Here is a 6290-nt window from a genome sequence, read left to right on the forward strand (position 1 = left end):
CCAAGCCCGGGCATTATACTGAGGGAAAATGGACAAGTCTGCCAGGCTCAGCTGAAGCATGCCATCCAAGGGAAGCACCAAGCCCGGGCATTATACTGAGGGAAAATGGACAAGTCTGCCAGGCTCAGCCGAAGCATGCCATCCAAGGGAAGCACCAAGCCCGGGCATTATACTGAGGGAAAATGGACAGCTCTGCCAGGCTCAGCCGAAGCATGCCATCCAAGGGAAGCACCAAGCCCGGGCATTATACTGAGGGAAAATGGACAGCTCTGCCAGGCTCAGCTGAAGCATGCCATCCAAGGGAAGCACCGAGCCTGGGCATTATACTGAGGGAAAATGGACAGCTCTGCCAGGCTCAGCCGAAGCATGCCATCCAAGGGAAGCACCAAGCATGGGCATTATACTGAAGGAAAATGGACTGCTCTGCCAAGCTCAGCTGAAGCATGCCATCCAAGGACAGCACCGTGCCTTGGCATTATACTGAGGGAAAATGGACAGCTCTGCCAGGCTCAGCCGAAGCATGCCATCCAAGGGAAGCACTGAGCCCGGGCATTATACTGAGGGAAAATGGACGGCTCTGCCAGGCTCAGCCGAAGCATGCCATCCAAGGGAAGCACTGAGCCCGGGCATTATACTGAGGGAAAATGGACAGCTCTGCCAGGCTCAGCCGAAGCATGCCATCCAAGGACAGCACCGAGCCTGGGCATTATACTGAGGGAAAATGGACTCTCTGTCCAGCTCAGCCAAAGCATGCCATCCAAGGGAAGCACCAAGCCCTGGCATTGTTCAGATTCAGATAACTCTATTTGCCTGATAATTTTACTCAATGATTAAAATAAAAGAGTAGGAAAACAAGGGAAAAGTTAGAAGTAACGGTGCAGGTTAGAGGAAGTAGAGGATGAGGGACAGGTCTCGGGTTCTGGTTCTGGTCTGTATTGTCCCGGGTTGGGTTTCAGGTCTGACTTGGTGGCAGGATCTCACGCATTTTGCTTGCTCTTTCCCCCCGGGATCATACAGATTTGTGGGAAGTCTTGGATTATCTCTCTCAGCTTTGGGAAATGTTCATCTCTGGCCTCTGTATTTTGCACAGCGCAGGAGGAAATGCATTTCTGGTTCTATTTCTCCAGCGCTGCATTGCATACAGAGTCTGTTTCTTGGGGTTTGCAGCCGTCACGAAGGACACCTTGCATGAGGAGGGACTGGAGCCGTTGCAAGGCCCATGAGCTTGGCCTGACTCGTCGGCCCCTCGCTGACCTCCAGTACTAAGGCTGCTGCCGCCAGCAGGTCAGCCGGGGGGGGGGGGGGGGGGATGATGCAGGAGGGGTGTGAGGGTTGTATCACCTGCACAGGATGTGAGAGAAGGGTTGGAAACGAGGGGAGGGGGTGGAGGATGAGAGTGAGGAGGAAATGGGGGATAGGGGGAGAGGAAGGGAATGAGGAGGGTCAGTGAGGGGCTTGGAGTGGGAGAATTAGCTGGGTGAAGGCGGAAAAGGCTGGAGGGGGAGGTGCTGAGAGGCGGCACACGTTAAGGGAAGGGGAGCGGATGTGAGAGGAGAGATTGATGGAGGGGGACAGCCCCCCTGATTATTTGTTTTCTCATCCCCTGGGGTCAGGTGGATTTCCCGGTGCTAACATGGGGGTCACATTGGCTAAAAGCTCGGGAAGGCCCTGGCAGATTTAACAAAGCTGAGACCTGAGTTCAAGTCTGCAACACTTGACAGGGGAATGAGTTTTGTGCAGCCTCAGACTAACTCCTGAGTCCTGGCTCACATTTGTGCTGCTTTGCTAGCCCCATGCAATATCTGACAGGGAGACTGCAGGGCGGGGGGCAACAGAGCAAACTGTGATTTTTATATCTGAAACGTTTTCTGACTTTCTGAGGAGATAAAAGCATCACCAACAATTATTTTAAATGAGTGGATCCCTGTTTTGAGCCCTGGTCTGTGCACCTTGCAGCTCTCAGTTACCTTTTGCTATCCCATTGTGCCACCCGCTCTCCTGTAAACAGGGCAGGAAGCGCCCGCCCCTGCTGAGATCACAAGCACCGGGCATCGGCAGCTCTGAGCAGGAAAAGACAGGGCTGTGCCAGTACACAAGGCGTGGCAGCTCTGCAATGCCAAGACGAAAGCTGAAAGGGACATTCCCAGGCTCGGAAAGGCTGGCGTGTGGCAATAAGCAATGCAAAGCAGCAGGGCCGGACAGGGCTGAAGCCAAGTAACAGTCTGAGCCACTGGCCGGGTCGGGCATTGCAGGGTGGCGCAGGGTGGCACTCACTGAGCGAGCAGTAATCAAACCTACTCCAATCAATCAATCGACGCCGAAAAATCGGGAGGCGTCACTATAAGTATTGCTTTAAAAAACTGCAGCAGAATTTCTGAAAACATTTCTATTGTGGAGCAACCTCCGAAAAGATTGATGAGGGGAAAACCCAAGCCGGTCCATCCATTCTGGAGCTCCTCCGACCTGCCCTCGCTGCCCGGTATCGTGAGACCCCAAGAAGGGTGGGCAGTGCATCCCGCCTCCGACTCGCCCAAGCCTCAGCCTGCCCGCGTCTTGGCTCTGGCGAGGCCTCTTTTGCTCTTCCTTCCGTACTGATCCCAAGAGCTCCCTTTTTGGCCGGTCGTACTGTATCCTAGCAGTGGGATGGGATGCACTTAGACTGATAATGGCGGGGAAACGGCTCAGGTGCAGGATCTGTCACAATTAGACATAATCCCCCTCCTCCAGAACGAAATAAAGGAATGAGCAGGGCGCTGGATGCTTTTTCTTTAATTCTCCGCTGTTCTGTTTGCATTTTTTTGGCCACGACTGATGTTCAGCATTTTCGGGGGCTGGTCTCTGTGCTCACAGGCATTTCTGTTATTTTTGGATCTTGATTATGAATTATGCTTGTGTTATATTTGTAATTAAGTTGCTAATAGCAATGTGTTTATAAAATCAAACTCAGGGCCTGGCAGCTTCCAGTGTAGGCAACCTTCTGCCCCATTGAAACGCATTGAAGTGAACCTGCACGGTGTCGCCTGCTGCCCTCTGAGGTTGCTGTGACCCAGCATGGCATGGTTTATGTTTTCACGTCAAACCGCCCCAGAGCTGGCTGCACGTGCACTGTTAGCTTATTTATTGTCACCGAGTGCAGGAAGATTCTTGCAGGTTGAAGAGCAGGAGGTAAGAATGGATTACAATTATCAGAGCAGAATCAGCAGCACTGCATCGCTTGGACTGAGGGGGTTGCTCTCTCCAGCCTGTCAGGACAGGGCACTTACTGCGTAACCCTAGGGCCTGAAGGGTTTCTGGGTGGCCTTGATGCATCAAGACAGTGGCGCTGCCTCTGCCAGTCAGGGAACTAATTAGATAGCCTGCAAAATCAGGAGAGCAGTAATTGTACTTTAATTATTCTTTTCTTAATTGTAACTGTTTATTTCAGCAGACAGACTGCAAGGGGCGGGGCACAGAACTGCACATTAAGGTTTACCTACTTCCCTGATCTTAAAATCCGACACCCAGAAGTGCAACGCGTGTGCCCGACCCCACCCAGAGATACAAAAGACAGACCAAGCCCATTTACGTCACAGTAACCACCCACCCCGCCGACATCACCATTGACATAGCACCACTTCCGCAAATAATCCCAAAACGTCTTCCAGGTATTCTCGTATTTATCCAGTTTTTCCCTTAATGAATACGTAAGTTTCTCAATGGATACAGTCTCCACCATTCGAGTACCACTGTGAGACCAATACAACACAACTGTGTGCCTGGCGGCGAGCAGACACTGATTGATGAGAAGTCTATCCATATCTGAGACATTTTCAGAAGTATCTCGCCAATAACCCAAGGGCCCCATACAAGGAGTTAGAGAAAAGCGATTATTACACATTAATCTAATTTCCCCAAAAGATATCACTCACGGACAGGAGCAGCACATATGGAAATAAGTACCATTTAGTCCACATTCTGTATATTACCTTGGCAATACATGTAAAATTGTCATGGCAATAAAGTTATCTGAATCCGAGTGATCAGGGAACTTAAACCTCATCCATTTGTGATGCTCTTACCTGGCAGGGTTAAGAAAGCACAAGTTGCATCACGCACTAGTGAAAGGCCCCGGGGTTATTGCATCAGCCCTTCCTCTGCTCGCTGTAGATGGCTGGGGATTGGCGTTCAGGTCAAAAGAGACAACACAAGAGCCAGGCCCTGTTGCAGATCCCAGAGGTGTAATAACTCTTCCAGCCTCAGGGAATAGTCCTTAGGAAACAGAGAACACTGCCACTTGCTCCGGAGCAGCAGCTACGGTAACAGTGAGAGGGTAAGGGGGGGCTGATGGGACAGTCGCCAGGGTCCAAGCCTCGATGGACTCGTAGAGGATTAGACTAAGCTAAACACCAATGTGCCTATTACTGCGACGTGCGAGTGGAAAGAGGGTGAGACTGGCCATAGCACGGGTACCACCCTATCTCCAAAGCACCCTTTATCCATCCCTGGCAGCTAATCCGAGCTGGGGTTCGTTGCTTTTCAGCTCGCACTGCACAGTGCTTTGTACACAGGTGCCACACTCATACAGTCCTCCGCTCCCCCTGTGCACCTCAGAGAGATGAAATGCCCAGGAAGGGATGCTGGGATTTGATCTCAGGAATGGATTCATTGCTGGCTCATTCTCTACAGGTTCTTGGTGGAGGAGGCATCCTGCATTGCTACCCTAACCCCCCACCCTCAGTGCTCTCACTGCACACTGAGAGACAGAGCTGAAGGGAAGACTGCACTTTATCGGTTCTCAGTATTTTATAATCTGAGTCTCATATTTGTTTTCCCTTCTTTTAGCAAATTGTGAATGAACACTGGGCATCATTAGCCAAGAGTGAGTACCGAGTTGGTGACCTGGATTGCAAACTGGTTGACGGACAGAAGACAATGTGTGATGGTAAATGGAACTCTCTCTGAAGAGAGAGCGGTGTTAAGTGGTGTACCGCAGGGATCGGTGTTGGGACCGGTCCTGTTCAATATCTTTGTGAGCGACATCGTGGACGAGATAGAAGGTAAGGTTTGTCCATTTGCGGATGACACTAAGATCTGCAACAGAGTGGTCACGCCGGAAGGAGTGGAGAGAATGAGACGGGATTTAAGGAAGCTGGAAGAGTGGTCGAAGATATGGCAGCTGAGATTCAATGCCAAGAAGTGCAGAGTCATGCATATGGGGTGTGGAAATCCGAATGAACTGTATTCGATGGGGGGGAGAAAGGCTGATGTGCAAGGAGAGATGTGCAAGGAGAGAGACCTTGGGGTGATGGTGTCTAACGATCTGAAGTCGGGGAAACAATGTGACAAGGCGATAGCTAAAGCCAGAAGAATGCTGGGCTGCATAGAGAGAGGAATATCGAGTAAGAAAAGGGAAGTGATTATCCCCTTGTACAGGTCCTTGGTGAGGCCTCACCTGGAGTACTGTGTTCAGTTCTGGAGACCGTACCTCCGAAGGGACAGAGACAGGATGGAGGCAGCCCAGAGAAGGGCGACCAAAAAGGTGGAGGGTCTTCATCAAATGACTTATGAGGAGAGATTGAAGAATCTAAATATGTACACCCTGGAGGAAAGGAGGAGCAGGGGTGATATGATACAGACTTTCAGATACTTGAAAGGTTTTAATGATCCAAAGACGACAAACCTTTTCCATTGGAAAAAAATCAGCAGAACCAGGGGTCACAATTTAAAGCTCCAAGGAGGAAGACTCAGAAGCAATGTCAGGAAGTATTTCTTCACGGAGAGGGTGGTGGATGCCTGGAATGCCCTTTCGGAGGAAGTAGTGAAGACTAAAACTGTGAAGGACTTCAAAGGAGCGTGGGATAAACACTGTGGATCCATAAAGTCTAGAGGATACGAATGAAGAGAGGGAGGCTTGCGGGAAAGACGGCTACTACCTGGAGATAATACCCTTATTCAATAAACATACACACGGTTAATGCAACTCTGACAGTGCTCTATGCTTCAACGGCAAGAGGAAATGTGAAAAAAAAAGGATTTGCATTCACAAAATATGCGGGGAGTAGCTTGCTTGTTAAGGCGGTTACTACCCCAAACCAAACAAGCCTGATGCTTCACTTTCAAGGCATATCCAGTGTTGCTCTCTGCTTCTACAACAGGGGGAATGAAGAAAAGATGATTTTTATATTCCAACAACAACCAACAAGGACTGAATTCCATAGTCTGGGTAAACAAATAAGCATGGGTGTAGCTTGCTTGTTACAGCAGTTACTATCCGAATCAATTAAGCCTGATACTTCACTTTCAATACATAT

Source organism: Rhinatrema bivittatum, chromosome 8 (genome assembly GCF_901001135.1).
Source record: "Rhinatrema bivittatum chromosome 8, aRhiBiv1.1, whole genome shotgun sequence".
Classification (NCBI taxonomy): Eukaryota; Metazoa; Chordata; class Amphibia; order Gymnophiona; family Rhinatrematidae; genus Rhinatrema; species Rhinatrema bivittatum.